Below are 23,579 nucleotides of genomic sequence, written 5' to 3'. Positions count from 1 at the left end.
GCTGTTCTTGGGTGTTAGTCTCTTATTTTGTTACTTTATGTTCCCCAGATGAATGCAATCTTTCTATGTCTGTCCCTCTCTTTCTGACTCATTTCGCTTAGCATAATATTTTCCATGTAGTACCACTTGTATGTAAACTTCATGACTTCATTTTTTCTAACTGCTACATAGTACTCCATTGTGTAGATATACCAAAGTTTCTTTAACCACTCATCTGTTCTTGGGCACTCAGGTTGTTTCCATATTCTAGCTATTGTAAACAGTGCTGCAATGAACAAACAACTGCAGATGTCACTTTGACTATACTTTTTAGCCTCTCCAGGGTATATTCCCAGAAGTGGTATTGCTGGGTCAAATGAGAGCTCAATTTCTAATTTTTTGAGAGTCACCCATACTGTTTTCCAAAAGGGTTGAACCAGTCGGCATTCATCTTTGATAAAGGGGCAAGAAATGCAAAGTGGAGTAAGGAAAGCCTTTTTAACAAATGATGCTGGCAAAACTGGATGACTACATGCAAAAAACTGGGCTTAGATCTCTGCCTATCACCATGTACAAAAGTAAGATCAAAATGGATCAAAGACCTCAACATCAGACCGGAATCCATGAGGTTCATTGAAAACAAAGTTGGCAAAACCCTCCATGACATTGAAGCTAATGGTATCTTCAAAGATGTCACGCCACTGGCCAAGCAAGTGAAAACAGATAGACAAATGGGACTATCTCAAACTAAGAAGCTTCTGCACCTCAAAAGAAACAGTGACCAAATTACAAAGACAGTCTACAGAATGGGAAAGGATATTCTCCAAATACACATCCGACAAGGGGTTGATATCAAGGATATACAAAGTACTGGTTGAACTCCACAGGAAGAAAACATCCAACCCCATCAAAAAGTGGGACAACGAAATGAACAAAGAATTTCTCAAAGAAGAAATCAGTATGGATAAAAGGCACATGAGAAAATGCTCTGCATCATTAATCATCAGGGAGATGCAGATCAAAACAACAATGAGATATCATTTCACACCACAGAGACTGGCCCACATTCAAAAGAACAAAAGCAACCGGTGCTAGCGTGGATGTGGTGAGAAAGGGACCCTCCTTCACTGCTGGTGGGAATGCCGACAGGTTCAACCCTTTTGGAAAAAATAGGTTTTAATAGGAGCAAGATACACTGTAGCACTGTAGCACTGTCCTCCCGTTGTTCATCGATTTGCTCGAGCAGGCCCAGTAACGTCTCCATTGTGAAACTTGTTGTTATGTCACAAGTAACACAAGTGACATATTGAATACATCACGAGTAGCTTGCCAGGCTTTGCCATGCAGACAAGATACTCTTGGTAGCTTGCCAGGCTCTCTGAGGGAGGCGGAGGAATCAAACCCAGGTCAGCCAGGTCAGCCATGTTCAAGGCAAACGCCCTACCCACTGGGCTATCACTCCATCCCAGGAGCAAGATAAACTTTGTTTATTTCTTAGCCACCCACGATTGATATTCATGACAAATAGTTTTATAATTTCCTTCTCTAGAGTAGATATTTTCACATAAAACATAGCTAACTCAATTCAGAACACTGAAGGGATGGTAGGAAAACTGGGGACACCAGTGCTGGAAAATTACAGGTTAAGGGATGGGTGTTGGAACATTGCATGACTGAAATGTAATCATGAACAATTTTGTAATTCTCTATCTCATGGTGATTCAATAAAAAAATATAGAACCCTTGAAATTAACAGAAAGTAATATTCATAACTCCACAAACACTTCTATAGCTGATTCCAAAATATTTTGTGCTACCATATTATTGTTATTTTCTCTTAACTCAATAAAATATTTTGCTTCCTTAGCTTTAAACAAGACTCCCAGAAACTGGTAGCAAAATACAATTAAATTACTTCTACTTTGAAAATCTCTCTGTTCTCTCCTGATTCTCCTAAACAAATTTTTCTGTAAATGGTGCTCTTGTCACATATATTACTACACCCTTTATTTCATCTGTTTGCTTTTGCCCTTTTTATTTCTGTCCCTTTTCTTTTAACTTTTCTTTTATGATACAGGGTAGCTAGCATGGCCACGATTTACATATTTTTGACATTAAAAAATTATGTGCTATGTGTTCTTTGGTAACTATAAAAAAGCCACAAAATGGTATAAATTGGTTTCTTCAAGACAAAATATGTTTTACTATATAATAGTCATGAATATGCAGAATCCATTTGGTCCTATATTAATGTATTCCTCATTATTAGGCTAGATACTCAGATACAGTATTATATTTCCATTAATAGACTTTTAGACAATATTATATTTCCATTAATATACTTAAGGAATAGACTTTGAAAAGAACATTAAGCGGTTATTTTGCTATTATTGTTTTGCTTATCAAGGACTTAGGGATCTATACTATATGTGATTATATTTTTAAATGGAAAGAAATAAATACCAACTAAGACATTAGCCATTCTAAAAAGTACTAACAAACTCTACATTGCCAAGAAAATTTAAAATTTCCTAGAAAAAAGAAACCTTCATCCACTTTTAGTGAAAATGTCAACTGTTTCAGCCTCTTTAGAAAACAATGCATGCTCTTGTCAAAAACTAAGTATAAATTTGCATAAAATCCAGCATTTATTCTTCTCAGCAACTACTCAAGAGTCTAAACATTATTTCAAATGTGCCCCTCTATTCATTGGACCATTAGTCACAGTAACCTTGTGTCCAAAAGCAGACGACTGGATAAAATAAATAAATAAATAAATAAATAAATAAATAAATAAATAAATAAAAGTGGTATAGAGGGGATTACTAAATCTCTCTTGGCTCCAGAGTATAAGGAGGAGAAGGAAAGAAATCAATTGGAGAGGAGAGAGTGAAGAGACAGATGAGTTAGGTGAGGGTCAAGGGGATTCTGGTGTTATTAAGGAACAACAAAGATAAAGATCCAAACCACAGAAGCACATGGAAATCCTGAGACCCAAACTTTAACAACCAGACTTAAAAAAAGGTGCTTGTCAAGATGACAGGCTGAGTGTGGGGGTGGGGAAGTAGGACAGGGAACCTGGGAACATTGACGGAGGGAAGTTGACACAGGGGTGGAATTGGTGCTGGAACATTGTATGTCTAAAACCCAACCATGAATAACTGTAAATACAGGTATTTTAATTCAATACTATTTTAAAACATTTTTTAATTGCAACATCGGTGCACAAGGCAATACTATTTAGTATAAGAAAAATGAAATCCTGTGATTTGCTGCTACTTGGATGAAACTGGAGTATTTCATGCTGAGTGAAGTCAGTCAGAAGGAAAGATCACTCTCATTTGTGGGATACAAAGAAACATAGTAAGAAGCAACAAATTGCAAAAGGCAGCAGGACTGGAAAGTTGTTCTATAGAACTGAGTTTATCTGAAGAATAGGAGGAGAAAGGAGGAAGGTAGTGGGCACTCTGGTGACGGGTGCAGTGCTGAAGGATGTATGCAGGTGAAATGTTCAAACTGCACACGTAGGTATATTGGAGGCATAGGAAAAAGAATACCAGTCATTGCAAATTTTATTCAAGGCTTAATTGGCCTGTAATGTTAGTTTTAAGTACACAACCCAATGAGTTGATATTTTTATATGTTGCCTACAATATTATATTACTTTCAAGTATACAACCTTAATAAATTGATATTGCAAAATGATCACCACACGTAATCTAGTTAGCTTCTATTCCCATATAGAGTGAAAAGTTATTTTTCTGTGATGAGGACTTTTAAGATCTACTTTTTTTGGCCACTTTCAACATGCAGTAAAACACTATTAAGTACAGTCCTTTTAAAGATGCAACATGGACTACCTTTAAAAGCACCAGTGACATCACTGGAATTTCCAAAAGATACACATAGACATATTAATTCTGTTTTACAAGATGATATATTTTTCTCCTAGCATAATGGATACTGCCAGAGCTCTATTTACCATTTCTGTATGACCTCCTGCTAACCTCTGTATGCTCTTCCTTCCAACCACTCACAATAATGACTTTCTTTGGAAGACAATTGTGTCCTAGAGTCTTAGCCCACACAGACTGGGAGTCAGATTTTCCCCCAGGCATCCCTCAGCCAGGGACTGACTGAATGGTGAGTATTAAAGGACCAGCTTCCTAGTCCTGGAGCAAGGATAAATGCTAAGAAGATACTCAAAATGAAGGCAAAGAAATTCTGCATTTTTGGTCACCCATCTGCCCAATACAAATGACCTTCGATAGATCTTTTAAAATAATATACCCTATTGAATATACTGACATCTCCCCCCAAGCATACGAGCATCTTATCTTCGATAAGGGGGCAAGAAAAGTGAAGTGGAGCAGGGAAAGCCTCTTTAACAAATTGTGCTGGCAAAATTGGACAGCTACATGCAAAAAAATGGGCTCAGATCTCTGCCTAACTCCATGTACAAAAGTAAGATCTAAGTGGATTAAAGACCTCAACATCAAACCGGAATCCATAAGGTACATTGAGGAAAAAGTTGGCAAAACCCTCCATGGCACAGAAGCTAATGGTGTCTTCAAAGATGTCACACCGCTGGCCAAGCAAGTGAAAACAGAGATAGACAAATGGGACTATCTTAAACTAAGAAGCTTCTGCACCTCAAAAGGAACAGTGACCAAATTACAAAGACAGTCTACAGTGCTGCTGTCTTTGTGGTTTAGATATATACAGATAACATACCTCTACATGGGCTGGAGCGATAGCACAGCGGTAAGGCGTTTGCCTTGCACGCAGCCAACATGGCCGACCCGAGTTCGATTCCTCCACCCCTCTCGGAGAGCCCGGCAAGCTACCGAGAGTATCTCGCCCGCACGGCAGAGCCTGGCAAGCTCCCCGTGACGTATTCAATATGCCAGACACAGTAACAACAAAAGTCTCCAATGGAGACGTTACTGGGCCTGCTCGAGCAAATCGATGATCAACGGGAGGGCCTTTACCTTTACCTTTACCTTATACCTCTACATCACTTGAGGCCCCTAACCCCTGCCTCTATTACCTCCAATCTGTTCCATCTTGCTCCTTGCATTCCCCTTGTCCTGTTACTCTGTACACCACAGAGAAGTGAGATTATCCACTATTTGTCCTTCTTCTGACAAACTTCACTTAACATGACATCCTCCAATTCTATCCAACTTGCAAAATGTTATGTCATTTTCATCATTATTTGCACTGCATGGTATTCCATTGTATTTATATATATATATACACACACACACACACACACACACATATATATATTCAACAGCTAAATTATTCACTGTCATTGGACACCTGGGTTGATTTCATATTCTATCATACTAAGTGCTTCAATGAATAATGGTGTGCATATATGTCTTTTTGAATGAATGTTTTTGTGTCTTGGAAGTAGATATCAAGTAGTAGAGTTGCTATCTTATATAGAAGCTTTATTTTTACTATTCTGAGAAGTCTCTGAACTGTTTTCCACTGGGATTGAACCAGACAACATTCCCACCATCAGTAGACAAGAATTTTTATATCACTGAAACCCTTCCAGTACAGATTAAAAGATTGTTTACACATATGTACACATATACATATATACTGTATATATATGTAAACAATATATAATAGTCATATATGTGAACAATATATATAATAGTCATATATATGTGTTTGTGTGTGTGCCATTCTCACTGGTGTGAGATGGTATCTCACTTGTGAGATAATATTAATGATAAGGATTTCCCAATTCTGGATAATAAACCTTTATCTGATGTGTTGATTGTGAATATTTTCTCCCATTCAGTTGGGTATCTTAGTTTTAGCCCATGTTTCTTTTGCCATTAAGAAACTTTTGAATTTTATGTAGATCCATTTGTTTATTATTTCTGTTGCCTTTGAAATGAAATCATATAATTGAAAACATCATTGAGGTCCAAATCCTGGAGTGTTCTGCCTCTATTTTCCTTGATGTAATTTATAGATTCTGGTCTGAGATCAAGTTATTTGAACCACTTTTAATTAACCTTTGAGTAAAGTGTATTATATGGATATAACATCATGTTTTTCACATGTGGTCTTCCAGATTTTCCACCAACATTTCCTGAAGAGGCTATCTATTTCTCCTTATACACCTAACTTCTTTGTTAAAAATTAATTGACCATATAAGTAAAGTAAAGTAAAGGCCCTCCCGTTGATCATCGATTTGCTCGAGAGGGCCCAGTAACGTCTCCATTGGAGACTTTGTTGTTACTGTGTTTGGCATATCCAATACATCACGGGGAGTTTGCCAGGCTCTGCCGTGCGGGCGAGATACTCTCGGTAGCTTGCCGGGCTCTCCGAGAGGGTCGGAGGAATCGAACTCGGGTCGGCCATGTTGGCTGCGTGCAAGGCAAGCGCCCTACCGCTGTGCTAAATCTGGAAATTTGTCATTATTCAGTTCTAACCCATTGATCATAGGGGTTATCCTTATTCCAACTGTAGGTATGAAAATGTAAACATCCTAGAGGCAAGGCAAGGTTGGGTCTTTATTTGAAGCCTCTCATCAGTAGTAGAGCACATATCTTACATGCATGAGGCCCTGTGTTCAACTTTGTCATCGCAGATAAATTTTTAAAAGTTCACGGAAAACTGAAAATAGAAATATATTTGTCATGGATTACCACAATGTAAGTAGGAGGACCTAGTGCACAGGAGGTAATAGTAATGTCATAGACAAAGGAATAAGTAAAATGAGAAAGATGTGTCCAGAAAGCTTTATTTCTTCTTGAGCTAATTCAGTATTGCCTTGCCTCTTTTGTATGGCTAGGGCTACTCTCTACAATGTCCCATTGTTGCTTCATTTCTGAGGCGACATTCATGTTCTTGATTTTACCCTTGCACCCAATACTTTATGTTCACATGACATTATATCTGATAGTTGAAAATAATGTCATTTTTCCTGAGATAGTTTGGAATGCAGTTATACTAAGAAGTGTTATTATAGTCTTTCCTGAGTCATAGACATGTCAGGTGCCGTGAGTCTTTCTTTCCCCTTCACTTTGGCTAGTTGGTTCTAGGATGTCAAGCATTTGCAATTATAGCAGCAACAGCCAGAAAATACACAAATGAAAAAGAAAACTAAATGAACTTTAGAAAGATAAGTAGGCATTTTATATAACTTTCAAATTTTTCTCAATGTCTTCCAATTTTTCATTTTGGATTTGCACTCAACTGGCAGGAACATTTTCAAGTACAATTTTCTCTGGGTGACTATTATTTCTCACTGTTGCCCTTTAAAAATGCTCACAGTTGCAAGTTGCACCAGATACTATCAAATGTAGTTATCCCTGGGGCCCTAAGATACTGTTCTTTTTCATCTTTTATTTTGATCACTTAGATATTTTATAAAGTCTATCCCCAATAGTAAATTACATTCCAATTATTTGAGTCAGAGCAACGTTTTAACATGCACCCAAATGCAGGGTTGCTGTTTTGCTATGAATTTTGCTTGTAAATGGGGATTTTTTTCAGATTCATTTAAAAATATCTTGAAACCAGGAGAACCTGGCACAATGACAATCAGTGATGGGTGAGCTTCAATGAATTCTTATTCAAAAGACAAGAGACATTTGATACTTTTATTTCAAATACACAATGACACACACCCCCCAAAAAATCAAAATTAAAAACAGACCAAAACATAAGGGTTCAAATTATAAGGGAGCAAATTGTAACAGCAAAGGCTACTCTTGGGTATATTAGAAGTAGTTTCATAAGTAAATTGTAGAATCCCCTACAAAGGTGTTAGAATTTGGACAGTTTTATAGGTTTGTACCAGTCAGAAAGAGTTGGGTAAAGAGAAGTTATGTAACCTCCTGTCCTTTCCTAAATATTTATGTCAGAGTAATACTGAATCATTATAAACTTCATGGTCATCTTTAACTATCCAAAATAGTTCAAGGAAAAGCATTTTGCACAGTACTCAAATGGCATGGTATTTTCAGTTGACATTCAAAATTAGGTAAAAGCAATTCTGGGTTATATTATTAAAAGTAAAATAAAAATAAAAGAACTATTATCAGCAGCATTAACATAAATGTATTTTCACTGAGATATAAAGTGGATGATGTTCATGATATTCTCACCATAATTTAACTAATCATAAACTTGAAGGAAGAATACTTTTGACATTCAGAAATGACTGTTAAGCCTGTAATTCAGGACTTCATACTTTATACTGGATACAAGTGATGGGTATACAAATGAAGAAACTAAAATATACCTTCATGTAGCCTACAGTCTTCTAGAAATAGAAGCATTAAAGCAAGCAAACATAAATTGCAAGTTACAAAATTCTAGGAAGGTAATAAATAGGACACTCTAATGGGGAATACCAGAAAACTTTGAATGATTGGAACTCACTTTCTACTTCATTTCTGGGTTATATTAAAGGAATCCAAATGCTATTTTAGGATAATTTGTTCAGTGGAATTGAATGTTAAATATATTACTGTGGTTTGTCCATGTTTAACTACAAACAAATGACTATTAGGACCAGAAAGATAGTGCAGGGTTAAGGTGCTCACCTTGCATGTGAATGACTGCTAACTGTGTCACTGGACACTCCCATCACTGCCAGGCATCACTGTATCACTGTATCACTGTCAGCCTGTTGATCTTTGGTTGATTCGAGCAGGTGCCAGTAACATCTCTATTCCTCCCAGCTCTGAGATTTTAGCAGCCTCTTCTTACTCATCTTTTCACAATGATTGGAGGCTCTTTCGGGGTCAGGAGAATGAGACCTATTGCCATTACTGTATTTGGCATATCGAATATGCCACGGGGAGCTTGCCAGGCTCAGCCTGTGTGGGCAGGATACACTCGGTAGCTTACCAAGCATTCTGAGAGGCATAAATGGGTAGAAAGTGTCTTATAATGTGTCTGGAAAGTGTCCTGGAGTGTAGCGGTGATTGGGCAGTGGAGATCAGCTGCTGGGATTGGGTCCCTTGGTGGGAGGAAGGCTCTCACCCACCCCACAGCCTGGTGCGGAGTCTGGTGGCATGGTTCTGGGGACCTCCTTTTATACTCCCATCTGGGAGGAGCATCTGTGAGTTCTGGGGAATGGACAATGAGGAGAATATCTGGTGCTGGCAGGGTGTGGCTTATGAGTGTGATTCCTGAGTCACTGGAGACTGGGGGAAGCAGGCAGAGGATCTCTGTTCCAAGTCCTGTTGAGTCCAGAGTCCAAGGTCACAAAGTTCTGCATTATCTGGGTTCTGTGGAACTTCATTCATAAGTGAGGCTCAGTCTGAGCGTCAAGAAAGTGGCCTGGAGCGTGGTGGTGTTTGGGCAGGGACCCAGCCCCAGCAGCTGACCTCCACTGCCAGGCATAGCCCAGATAATCCCCACTATTTCCAGGTTCCAGCAGCTCTACATCTTTGGGAATTACATTGAACATAAATTAAAAAACACGTTGTAACTTAAGCAAGTGTCATACTTGGTATACTATCACTTTGGTCCCCTCACACACTTGGTTTTTATGCTTACTAGAAGTCACATGTAAGGCTGCCATGCTTGCAAAGACAGCCTCACATGTAGAAATGGAAGCTACATCATATATAAAACCTGAACTTCTAATGACTGTGTGAAAGACCCATGGATCAGAATATCTATCTGCAACAGCCTGCCTGATTGACCAAAAATCATCAATGGAGTTCCCAGGCTTACTAAAACCACCAAGTTCCTCAAATCACTAGTGCATATGGCTCAATAAGAAACTGCCTTCATAACTAAACCATTTAATTTGGAAAATTAATAGGACATAGTGAAAATCACTTTGTTCAGATATGCATAGGCAAACAAATCTATTGTTTGAGTCTTTTCACTCTTTACTAAAAAAACCTGAAAATTAAAATAAAAAATAAAGCTGAGACAGGATAAATTTTTATTTCTGAGAAATTTGAAACCAATAGTCATTAAGAGACTTTCAGACATAAAACAATGATTCAATAATATAGTATTTAAAACCTAATCCAATAGCTGCTTATCCTACTTTTCACTGTTATTTAATTAATTCTACTTCACATTAGAATTTGTTCATTACTTTTCCTGTTCCCATGTCTTTGTCTTTGCCAGAAGATAGACTTGTCTAATTGTGCTTAAAACCTCTACATGTTAGTCGAATTCCAAATGTCTGTTTCCTCAAGAACGAAGACAGACTAAATTTCATGACTCCTCTGCCATTAATACGCCTGTTAAATAAGTGCTGTCAATGGAACACAACTAGAAATGACATTATATTTCCAGGCAACTCTCAGGAAATTCTTCCACATAGTCCCCTAGATACTCTTTTCACATTATACAATGAGTGGAAAGAAGGTATTTGGAGGAAGTGGAAGATACATCATATAAAAAGACTGAACTTTCAATGACTGTGTGAAAGACCCATGGACCAGAATAGCTATCTGCACTCTTTGGGTTAAGTAATACATTAAAATTATATTATGCCATGAGGTTTTAGAGGAACATGTCAGCTAAAAATCACTTACCCTAACTAATATAGTAATATTGTTATTGTTGTTAATTTGTGTTTATTGTAGTTGAGATAAGTAACATGAAAGTGATCATGCTAGCATCTATGCTTTTGGTATACAAAGTTACTAATACCACCAAACTGTCATGTATATTTTTTCAATCTTCTTTTGTTGATGTTCTAGAGTCATAGTCAGAGTTGGAGGATATATTCCATTTTTGATGGATGCTGTAATAGCTTGTCACTAACTTAAATTAACCTTGATCTCACTGGAGTGAAATCAAGATCTTGGTATAGCTTTATTCCTTTCTGGAGGTTGGGGCTGGAGCGATAGCACAGTGGGTAGGGCGTTCGCCTTACAAGCGGCCAACATGGCCGACTCGAGTTCGATTCCTCCGCCCCTCTCGGAGAGCCCGGCAAGCTACCGAGAGTATTGGATATGCCAGACACAGTAACAACAAAGTCTCCAATGGAGACGTTACTGGGCCCGCTCGAGCAAATCGACGATCAACGGGAGGGCCTTTACCTTTACCTTTACCTTACCTTTCTGGAGGTGCTCAATGATAACCTGCTTTCTTGCCTCCTTGCTTTGGCTTATTGTTCCCTTCCACCTTCAAATCCAATAATGACAGTGAAGTTTTCCCATATCATTCTGACACTGATTTTTCTGCCTTCTTGACTACATGTAATGTCCCTTGAAAACTGCAATGTGTTTACTGAGATAGTCAAACATAATTCTCTAATGTAAGGGTCATCTTATTATAGTCTTAAGTTAACCTGCAGCTCTCCACACACTCGGGCCAAGCATCACCCACAGGGAACCTCCAGAAAACCCAGGTATGTGGGACTTTGTGACTGAGAATTCTTGGTTCAATGAGACTGGGAACGTAGCTCCTTGCCCATATCCCTACCCCACCCCTGCAACACCCCCCCCACCTCAATCTCTGTTGACTCCTCCCAACCCCAAGGGACCCAGTCTTGGCATCTGAAAACCTCCAGAACTCAACCACCGCCCTGCTTGAGGCCACTCTCCACATGCTCAGGCCGAGCCTCACTCACGAGTGAACCTATTACTGGACCGCATACCACATACCCTACTCATACTCCAAGAGTACCATATCACATTTGATGGAGTTCAAAGTAGAAGGCAATCAATCATAAATGGAAATATTCTTTTACAGATATATATATCTGTAAGGTATATATATATACCTTGAGACCACTCTCAACACTTTCAGACGAGCCTCACACATGAAGGAACTGGGAGAGGAACTCAGGTGTGCGGGACCTGGGGCTTAGATCTCCAAGACTGCTCGGATCAGTACTGTGGCACTTTCTAAAATCTTAAGGCTAAGACGAAAGGGAGACATTACTGGTGCCTGCTCAAGGAAATCGATGAACAACAGGGTGACAGTGATACAGTGATATATATAAAAGCATACAAGGCTCAACTTCTAACAACATTTTGGTGATCTCTTATAGAAAAGCTTAATGGCCCCTGGTGGAATACAACAATCTTCACCTTCTTTCTTCTAAGCACACTTTCTGTTATCATTTTCAGTGTTTTTTTTATAAAAAAACAAGTAATACACAATATATTATTTTGGTTCTGCCTTGGGGCAGGGATTGGGGTTTGGGTGGAAACACTCCATATATGGTGGTGGGAAGGTATAATGATGGTGGGATTGATGTTTGAATATTAAATGTAATGAAATATTGTGAACTACTTTATAAAATAAACAATATATAATATATAAAAAATTCACCTTTGCCATGTAACCCATGTTCACATGAATTAGATCATAGATACTTTTGAGGGGCGGACATTGTTCTCTCCTTCTATCTGAAACATTTCTTATTAATGAGAAAACTACACTCTAGCCCTTTGAGTTATCTCCCTGGTTTCTGAGCCCTAATTGTAACCTATGGCTAATTTTTTATGTAGATATTAATTATTTTCTGCTATTTCCCAGTGTAAAAACTAGTGTGGCTCTTATAAATGCCAAAAAAATCCTTGCTATCACATGTCTTTTAAAAAAATTAAGGGATTATTTGCCTAACATCACATGACTACTATTCAATTTGTATATTCTTTAGTGTTGTTATTTTTCCAAGACAGCATGTGGCCATATTTGAGCTACATTTCAGGACAATTTCACCTAAGCAAGAACTGGGGATGGGCAGTAGGTCTTACTGCTGTAAATATCTTTGCATCATATAAAGGTTACTCAGTGGGCCTGCCTTTGCATTCTTAGCCCCAGAATTTTCCGTTTGAAAGGAAGGTCTAGCTCTGTGTGCATTCATACATGTGCATGCATCCACATGAGAAAGAGACCTTCCTCCACCCACCCCACCCAGGGAAGGGGGAGAGAGGTTGCGAGCAAAAACGAAGAGACCTAAGCTGAAGTTATAATGAGAAAAGACACTGCAAAAATAACATTGTGGCTTATGTGGGATCCCATATTTATCCTCTCAGATGCTTCCAGAGCAAACAGTCCATTTATAAATGAAAGGAGGATTTTGCTGTCAGCCGTGAAGCTCCACCTGAGATCTGGGAAGAAAAAGCCCCACCCTTGCTCTTTTAGTCTCTTACCTCACTCCCTGGAGCAAACACCTCCCACCCCTGAAAATTGGTCTCGGTCTCTCAAATTGTAGACAAAAGCATTTTGCGTGCCCTCCCTTGCCATCCAGAAAAGGGAAGCGCTCGGTATTTAAATCTACTCAAGCAAAAGGGATTCAGCATGATGAGTCCAGTCTCAATGAATCAACTTGAAATCAATGACTGCACTTTCATGGATTCTATCTTAGTATGGAGTATAGCAGCTGCGATCGTGTTACTCAAAAAACAGATGGGTAGCAGGAAAGGTGAGAGAGAAAGGAGATGTGTCTGTTCCCTCTAACATAACCCCCATCCTGGTCCCTAACACGCTCCTGGGAGGCATGACTGTAGTGGAAGCTTGACATATAGACAGAGCTACATTTGAATCCTCACTCCACTCACTATACTTAGTATCTGACTATAAATAAATTCTCTAAACCCTCTGACCCTATATTTTCTCATCATTTCTACCCTCAAAGAATGATTTTATGAAATTAAATAAAAATATGTTGGGAAGAGACGCTAATTCAGCACCTAACCAATAGAAAGCACTTAAGAACTTTCTCCTTTCCCTTCCCTTCCTTCCTTCCTTCCTTCCTTCCTTCCTTCCTTCCTTCCTTCCTTCCTTCCTTTCTCTTTCTTTTCTTCCTTCCTTCCTTCCTTCTTTCCGTCCTCTCTTTCTTCTCTCTTAGTTTTCAAGAAACACCTGGCTATACTCACAGCATACTCCTGGATCTGCTCAGTGATGAGTCCAGTAGTTCTGAAAGATCCATATGTAACATCAGGGATCTAACCTTTCCTCCTGTGCTATCTCTCCAACCCTTAAGAATATTTTTAAAGCTTTCTGCAGTCCCAATCCTCTGTAAGACTGATTTCTTAACTTTCCCCTGCCATTTTTCTCTGTAATGCAGAGGGGATGACATTCTTGACCGGCACCCTTCCCTGGATTCTCTCATTACCTGGCTGGGATGGACCCCTGAAAAGCACTGTGAAAGGTAGAAAAAAGTCAGGAAGAATCCAACATATTCTTTCCCCTCAACAACCCCTGCTTCAATGGCTAAGCAGACATTTTAGCAGGCAGGCTCACCAGGATTCCTCTGATTAGTTGGAGGAATTCTTTTAAGTACAGTTAATATTACCACCTTCCAAGGTAATATCACTACCCCTTAGGTTGGTCTACGTGATGGTTTGTCCTCAATTTCCAAATAACTTTGCATCTACACCCCATAAGTTCCCTACATTAGATACTCAAAGTCGTTTCTGTTTTTCTGGTAAGACTTTATCTGATAGTTCTTTTCTATAGAGTCACTGTCACTGTCACTGTCTTCGCGTTGTTCATCAATTTGCTTGAACGGGTCCAGTAACGTCTCCATTGTGACACTTCTTACTGTGTTTGGCATATCAAGTACATCACGGGCAGCTTGCCAGGCTTTGCCGTGTAGGCAAGATACTCTCGGTAGCTTGCCAGGCTCTCGAAGAGGGGCGGAGGAATCAAACTTGGGTCAGCCATGTCAGGGAGCAAACTAAAGATAAGAAACAAGATTTGTTTCCATTGTTTTCTCCTAGAAAACTTTTAGTGTTTTCGATCCTAGTTTTGACCTGCCCCTTACCTGTTCCCTTTATGCTTATGATCAAGTAGCTTATGAAATGGGAAGTATCAAGTCTCACCTACTGCTATCAAAGTGGATGACATCAAATGGAATAGCTAATGGGTACAGCTGTTCATCACCCTAGACATCAGAGACTAAGGTTTCTGACATAAAATAAGGGTACAGACATGAATTGCCATTATGTGCCGACAAGGTAGATAAGATTTGAAGCATTAGGTATCTGGTGAAAAACCTTTGAGGAAGCTGTAATCACTTCCCATAGATATCTGCTCACATGAACACTCAGGAAGACCTTCCCTGGCCCCCTAATCTAAACCATCACCATTACCATCATTCTTTTCTTCTACTTCAAAACACTCAGAGATACTAAATTTCACATAGTAACCCATTTATCATCTACTGCTTCAATTATCCTGGAATCGCAGGAGGTCAACAGCTTTGATTCATTTATCACTAAATCTGAAAAAAAAACATTGTACCTGTATACAGTAAAATTCAGAAACTACAAGAAATAAAGAAATAAAGAAATGTGAGGCTTCTGGATGCCTCATGTCTGGCTCTGTTCTCTTCTTCCTACAACATACAGTCTACACCCAGTCTGTAGTTAGTGTTATTGCCTCCTCCCTTCTCCCTGAAAAATCTCAAGTTAACTACCAGTAAGACCTTTTCATGACTAAACAGCACAAATGTAATGGCCTTCAAGTTTCCAGTAACAGCAGCTATCTTTGTTTTTTGATGCTGTCCGTTATCTCATTTCACTTTATTTTGCCTCTTTGTTCATTAACATTTCTTTGCTTTGCTTTGCTTTGCTTTGCTTTGCTTCCTGAATATCTACCTTCCTGAATCTTTCCACCTATAACTTGAACATCTATTTGCCTGAATATCTTAGCTAGCCTCAGGCCTGATGTTTTTAAACTTACTACAAATTCATGTATGTGTCTTGAGTTCTTATTCTTGACCCACTTACCCTGCACTCAATTCTTGGTTTTCTTTTTCTTACATATATCCATGTTCCATCCCACTGGTAGAATAATTTAAGAAAAAAGAAAAGTAAAGTGGGAGAATGATGCAGAGGAGAAAAATAGGATATACTGAAAATATCTGTATATCCTATTCTGCTTTATTTCTTTTGCTAGGGTTGGACTTCACCAGACCCCCTTGAGCATATTGGTTTATTTGAGTTAATGACTTAATAAATAACCTTGTGGGCAGTTATTTCACCATGTGGAGCAGATAGCCCCAATAAAACTGTGGTACAAAGCAGAAAGGTCAATGCTAGTGCCAAGCAGCACATTCCAAGGGCCACCTCTAATCCTGGACTGATAAATAATAAATAAAATTAGCCCTGCTAATCCCTAGTTGCTGCAAAACTTTGGTGAGATATTCCTGCAGTTGAGGTAACACTCTCAAATTCTTTACATAACAGTAGTTCGTGCTTGTAACTATCTCATGGTTCCCTTCTTTTATGGAGCTTTCCAACCTCTGGCAGAATGAAAAAGGATTGGATCTAAGGGTTAAAAAAGATGGATTCTGGCTTCAACTCTGCCATTCATGAATTCTGATTTTGGACAATAGACCTCACTGAAACTTAGTGCTCTCACTTCTCAAGGAAACAATCTGTACTTGTATCAACTTGAAAATCATTTCAATTCCCTAGAAAATAAGTGGGATTGTTGGCATGTTAGATTTTTGTCAAAAACACTCCAAAACAATACCTGAACTGTGTTATAGAAAAATTGCCCCCAGATTCTCAATGTTACTGCTTTCAGTGATTCCCTTCTGTGTCCCTTCTTAGCTTCTTTTTCTTTACCTATATAGGTAGGAGTTTAAAATATCAGAACTTCCTTTTTCTCTTAAAGTTTTACAATCCCTGAGATTCTATCACTGTACGCTCATTTCTGATTGATCATAAACCAGATCTCGTCTTGGATGAAGGTGGTTCACATGGAATCAATTATTACATTTTCTGGGTTGAATCCATTAACAGAAATTGATCTCCTATGGCCAGTGTCTTACTGACTTTTTTCTAAACTGACAGTAATATTCTCATGAATCTTCCACTAAAAATAATTTAAGTGTATTGTGAAATAACAATTAAAATTATAGTAAGAATAACAAGCACTTAAACCCAATTATTCAAATTTCCTTTATTTTTCCAACATGGCCAATGATACTGTGATTTTTTAAATAATGCTGAATGAGCTAGATTTTCTTATGAAAGTCTGTGGACACTAATGCACAGTTACTTGAAAGAAAGACTGGCATGGTAACTAAAAGGGACATATATGTAAAAGTACTTAGCATAGTGCCTAGAACTCGGTGATTCTCTTTCCTTCCTTTCTTCTTTCTATCATTGGATTCCTGAACAGTCTTCAAAATGGCTCTGAATCTTGAAAGTTCTAAATCTTCCCCACTGTATAATCCATGATTCCTATGCTGTTTTAATACAGCTTAATAAATAGCTCTTTGCTGCATATACCCTTGGGCATTCAATTTAATCTACTGATGTCTAATCAAATGAAGAGCACAAGACATGCAGAGTCAAGATTCAGCATGTCTTCAGAATTCTGTCATACACAGACCTATTTTTAAGTTGTGGGTTGTTAGAACACACCATGTATGGAAAAGGAATACTGCCTGTTCAGTCTTTCTTGGTTTGAGCCCTTTCCTATCTTCTTATGGGGCTGTGAAATTCCAAACGTGTAGATGGAGACCAAGCATCCTCTTAAACCACGCCTGAACAATCCCTTCCAGAGCTTCCTGACTTTAGGCACAAACTGACAAGGTTAATAGATTCTAAACTGCCCCTATAAGTCACCTATCTTAAAGATTATTGAACTCCGTGTTCTTCATCATTGATCTATGACAAAAGCCTTACCAGATTCTTTTTTTATGTAAGAGTACTGCTATTTATTCAGCCACTGATTAGGCTGATTTAATTGGGCATGAACTCCACCTTACTTTTTTTTTCCATTTTTTATAATTTTATTTATTGAATCACCGTGTCTGGCATATCGAATACTCTCGGTAGCTTGCTGGGCTCTCTGAGAGGGGCGGAGGAATCGAACTCGGGTCGGCCATGTTGGCCGCGCGTAAGGCGAACGCCCTACCCACTGTGCTATCACTCCAGCCCCCATGAGAACAGTTACAAAGCTTTCGGGTTTACGTCCCAGTCATACAATGAAACACCCGTACCTTCACCAGTGCCCATTCTCCACCACCAAAAACTCCAGTATACCCCATCCCACACCCTCCCCTTACCTGTGGGGCAGATGATTTCCACATTAGTCTCTCTCTACTTTAATTACATTCAATATTTTGACATCTGACCCACCATTATTATTTGGGATTTTACCCCAGCACTCGGAACTGCCAAAAAGGCAACAGTAGACAATTTGTTATCTATTGCTGGTTATGAATAACATATGATGTCACGTGATGCAGTAGTGGCCGCACAATTTTGAAATTCCAAAATTTTAACAATTAAATCTGAAGGGATTCTTGCCAACACCTGCTGGGTTCTGAGATTTGTTTCTTAGTCTCTGGAATCATGGCCATTAAGCAGCTTGATCAGGAGCCAGAGAGGCCATTCATGGGCAGCAACTTGGGGTCTCGTTGGGGCGGAGAGGGAAGGGCTGGCTCCACCCCCATCCCATGAGGCCCCGCATGTCTCATCACTCAGGGCCCAAACCTGACTGTCCAATGGCCTCTGGAAGGTGGCGGCCACCAGGCTGCCAGGGGGAACAGGACAAGGCACGAAACCTATTCCCACCTGGGGTAGCCCATGGCCGGTAACCTACTGCAGGGACTGGCCGCATTTCTTCCAAAAGCTGCTGGGTTCCAAGATTTGTTTCTGAGTCTCTAGGATGATAGCCATTAAGAGGCTTGATCAGGAGCCAGAGAGGCCATTCATAGGCAGTGACTCAGGGTCTCATTGGAATGGGGAGGAAAGGGAAGGGCAGGCTCCACCCCCATCCCATGAGGCCCCATGTGTCTTGTTACTGCAGGCCCAAACCTGACTGTCCAATGGCCTCTGGAAGATGGTGGCCACTGAGCCGCCTAGGGGGATCAGGTGGAGGGACAGCACCCTTCCCCTCTGGGGTGGCCCGGGGACAGTAACTTACTGCGCAGTCCGAATGCATTTCTGACAAAAGCCGCTAGGTTTCGAGATTTGTTTCTGAGTCTCTGGGATCATGGCCGTTAAGCAGCTTGATCGAGAGCCAGAGAGGCCGTTCGTGGGCAGCGACTCGGGGTCTTGTTGGGACAGGGAGGGAAGGTCTGGCTTCAGCCCCATCCCGTGAGGTCCCATGTGTCTCGTAACTGCAGGCCCAAACCTGATTGTCCAGTGGCCTCTGGAGGATGACAGCCACCGGGCCACCAGGGGGAATAGGCCAAGGCACAAAACCTATTCCCACTTGGGGTGACCCAGCACTGGTAGCCTACTGCAGGGACCGGACGCCTTTCTGCCAAAAGTTGTTGGGTTTTGAGATTTGTTTCTGAGTCTCTGGGATCATGGCCATTAAGCAGTTCGATCAGGAACCAGAGAGGCCATGCCTCCAATTATATAGCTGAGCCGGAGGTGATTTGTGGGTATTTCTTCCTTATACCTAACTTTTGGCCGTTTACTTTCTTGGTAAACTTTGCCCCAAGTCTTTGGGGTCTAGCAAAGACACAGCAGCAATTTTGGGGTATCTGGAAGTCTGAAGGCGCCATCAGGCTGCTGATGCACGAGCCTCACAGGTACAGACTGACCTGCTGGCGGCACCATACCCCCCTGACCAGATTTTTTAATAGTAATCAGAACTCTCTAAAAATGTATTTACTCTATTTATATATCTTAATTTATAGCAGTAATGTATCATATACTTAGTTTATTTATACCTATCCTTTTAATACAGAGGATTGGCCTGGCTTTTAACAAAATGAATTTATGAGCTAGAAAACCAGAGCCAAAGAAAAAGGGGAATGCAACTGTGCCAGTCATGAAAGATAAGCAAATTTCAGATGGCAATTTTTGTGAAATCGTCCCCTTAACTATAACCCCAAGTTTAGGATAGTCCCTAGTACAAAAACAGAATAAACCTTAAAATATAAACAGACAGCAAAAATTCACCCAGGAATGAATAGAATAAAAAAGTTTAAGTATTTCTTGAAGTAGAAGACAACTTGGACAAAAATACAATAGGAAATTGTCATGATTCTAAGTTTTAAGGGTGCCTGCTGTGTGGCTAAGTGAAATATCCAGTCTCTGCTCTTATGTATCCATTGAATTTTGATGTGCTTACTAGCTATACTTAATATTTCTAGCCACTTAAACAATAACTCATGTGTTGGAAATGAGAGTAGGGAAGCAATATTGTATCAAATGTATGGCCAGCCTGTACTCTTCACTCAGGGCAGCCTAGATGACTCTAAAGCTTGGACAGTCCTTATGCCCCATTTTCTGTTATTGACCTCCTCTGGATAGAGGTCAAAAGTCACAACCCAAAGGCTTTAGACAGCAATTGTTTGTGATTTTTTTAGACATCAATTGCTGATGGCAATTTTCATCAGGACATTAGAATAAAGAACATAAGTGAAATATGAGTTCTAAAAGTATCTATAAATGCAATTGACCCAAGATATAAACAAGGGCTTTGTATAGAAGTGAAGAGAGTTATAATGTACCCAGAACTCCACCTTCTACAACTCAATTGCTAAAGGAAGACAAGAAATCATACTCTCAGACTACCAGACTGAGATAAATCGTAGTATACTAGGAGTGCATCTTTATACTTGTAAAATGAGATGAACAATAGACTCCAACACAAATTGAAAACCACTCACCTCTATATAGGATATATGTGTGTGTGTGTGTGTGTGTGTGTGCATGCACGTCCATTTGTGCATATGAGCATTACATAAACAGTCTCATAAATAATCTGACTTTACTTAGCCAAACTAGAATAATTAAGTATAAGGTCTTTTTTGCCAGGCTAGGTTTTTCACACACTTTCCCATCTAAGATACATCACATGTTTTATTTCCTAGTACCCTATTCAAAAGTAGACCCTCTTGCAAACAACAGCATCCAAATAGAGAGAGAGAGAACAAAAGGGAATGCCCTGCCACAAAGGCAGGGTAGGATGGGGGGAGTAGGGGGGGTGGGAGGGATTCTGGGACTCGTGGTGGTGGAAAATGGGCACTGGTAGAGGGATGGGTACTTGACCATTGTATAACTGAAACCCAAGCACAGAAATTTGTAAGTCTGTAACTGTACCTCATGGTGTTTCACTAATAATATATATATAATATAATAAAATAAAATAAATAAATATCCTAGCCCAAAAAAGCAGACCCTCCTAGTCCCTCAGTTAACTACTCATTATGTTTCAGTAATAATTACTCATTCAATGTTTACCCTCCCCCTTCAGATAGAAATAAGTCTATCTTTCTCCTTTCAAAAGTTCCTAAGCCTGGTTTAGTGTCTAATTTACTCAGACTTCAAATTCCATTTGTTAAATAAAATGCCATTTCAAATTTTTTAATGTTGTTTCATAACTTTTTCCTTCTTTTCTCTGATGATGTTGAAATAATGGGAGTTGCATACACTCTGTATTGTGGTTCTCACACATTTAGGGTTGGAGGGGGTGGTGGTTAGGCCACACCTGGTGGTGCTCGGGGCTTACTCCTGGCTCTGCACTAAGAGACCACTTCTGGCAGTGCTTGAGGGAACATATGAAATACCAAGAACCAAATCCATGTTGTTTTGCATGCAAAACAAGTGTCATACTTGGTATACTACCACTTCGGCCCCCTCACACACTTTGTTTTGATGCTTACTAGAGATCATCTGTAAGGTTTCCATGCTTGCACACACAGCCACAGTGCCCAGTAGGGGTCACATTCCGGTAGTTGCACATGTGCTTGCCAGGGATCACATTCTAGTTGTAGGACTTGCTCAGATTCCAATTGTAATAATCACCAGGGGTCACTGAAACTCTCATACATGTGTTCTCACACCAGGGGCTTACACATATTATGTTTATAATAATAAGATTAATTTAATAACAGTAAAATTTTATTATTAAAGTAATAATATTAAAGTAGCAAACTCACAGGGGCCATAATGCTAGGACATTCTTTGTAGTAATGGTGCTTAACATGGGTTGCACCTTTAGTTGTGATGCTTGTCCTTACCACCCTGCAGTACACACTCTGTCTTCACACTAATATTTAATATGGGCAACTCTTTGCTTCTTTGCTTCAATCTGTTTTTCTTTGATAAAATGTTGATATTAGATATTTTATTTCATTACTTCTTAGTTACTTATATTAAGTTAAAAAGTGTTTTAATTTATGGGATTAGAGGTAAAAAGATGAATCAAGAAGGTGACTGTTGGTCAGGGCTAACCAACAACCCTAACTAAGTACAGCATCACTCTTAGGGACTAGAGACATGAGGAAAGTTATTACCAACAGCAATGTCTCTGTTTCTAAGGTGGCCATTAATTAACTTCAAAATTGGTGGTCTTAAGAGTTAGTTCTATTACTAACAACATCAGAACAACAGAATAAATAGGGCTACACCCCTGACAAATTTAGAGTCATCTCACCTGGTTCTTGATTTAGCATCAAACTAGTTCTAGTTCTTGGCGGGGCGGGGGGGAGCAAGGATGAAGGGGAAGGTTATTGGGATACACCAGCAATACTCAGCAATATTCAAAGATTACTCCTGGCTCTGAGCTCAGGGATCACTTGTGGTGGTACTGAAGGATTATATGTAGTGCCAGGGATTGAACTGGGGTGGCTCCCTGCAAGATAAGTGCTTTATTCTTATACTATCTCTCCAGTCCTAGAACTCATTTTGTGAGCTCTAGTGGTTCTCCCAAACAATTTTATTCAGTATATCTTGTGGGTGGTGCTTTTTTTTTTTAAATATTAAGGCATTTCACAACTCTTTGTACAGTTTCCTTCATTGTGCCCCCTTGAGGGACCAAATACATATTTCAATGTTGCAATTTTTCAAAATATTTTTTGTAATTTAATCTGTCGGTTCTGAGTCAATTCATAGTTTCTTTTAAAAGATAACCTGAAAATATCTTGTTAATCTTTTTATTCTATTTATCTCACTGTACATTCAGACACTCGATAAATATTTGACTTCACTAAATGGAATTCTAAAATTAAAAGTTATCTTCAGAGGATGAAGACTCATTATTACTGAATTTACTCCATAGGCCAAAATTCAGAAGGAAAAAAAGAAAAACTGGAGAGAAAAAAATGAATGTAAACCATGCTTATCTCCTCTAGGCTTTAAGATTATAAATAAGACATCAGAAAGCAATAATGAACAAGACCAAAAAAATCAAAGTTTTCAGTACCAACATGAATGACTTTTAAATTAAGAAAACTCTATTTTTTACACACTGTGCCGCAGGTACTTTCAAAGAATAATTTCTCAAATAGATTACATAATATTACCATTTTGGGATGGTGTGTACAACTTTCAGAAGTGATTACTTTGAAAGGGACAACACACATTTAGATGAGGACATTCTGTAATGTTTGCTTTTTAAAAAATCCACTGCTTTATAATCATGCTTCTATTTTAGATATTTTCATGAATATAAGTCATGACATAGATCCTATGAAGGACATGACTTTAAAAATAAGAGAAATAAACATTCAAAGAGTAAGCAGATGACACTTAGGGTCAGGGCGTTTACCCAGGGAGTAGTGGCTGAAAGATACACTCTTTTAGGGCTCTCAGTAGTTCATCTAGAAACCCTGCCTAGAGATAAGCAAAGGGACATTTGCCCAACCAAATATTTAAAGACTGAGGACAAGCATTATCATTCCAGTTTTAGGAAACAAAATCAA

Source organism: Sorex fumeus, unplaced genomic scaffold (assembly GCF_029834395.1).
Source record: "Sorex fumeus unplaced genomic scaffold, SorFum_2.1 ptg000015l, whole genome shotgun sequence".
In the NCBI taxonomy this organism is placed as follows: Eukaryota; Metazoa; Chordata; class Mammalia; order Eulipotyphla; family Soricidae; genus Sorex; species Sorex fumeus.
The sequence above is the reverse complement of the archived record's forward strand: the minus strand, read 5'-3'. Positions refer to the sequence as shown.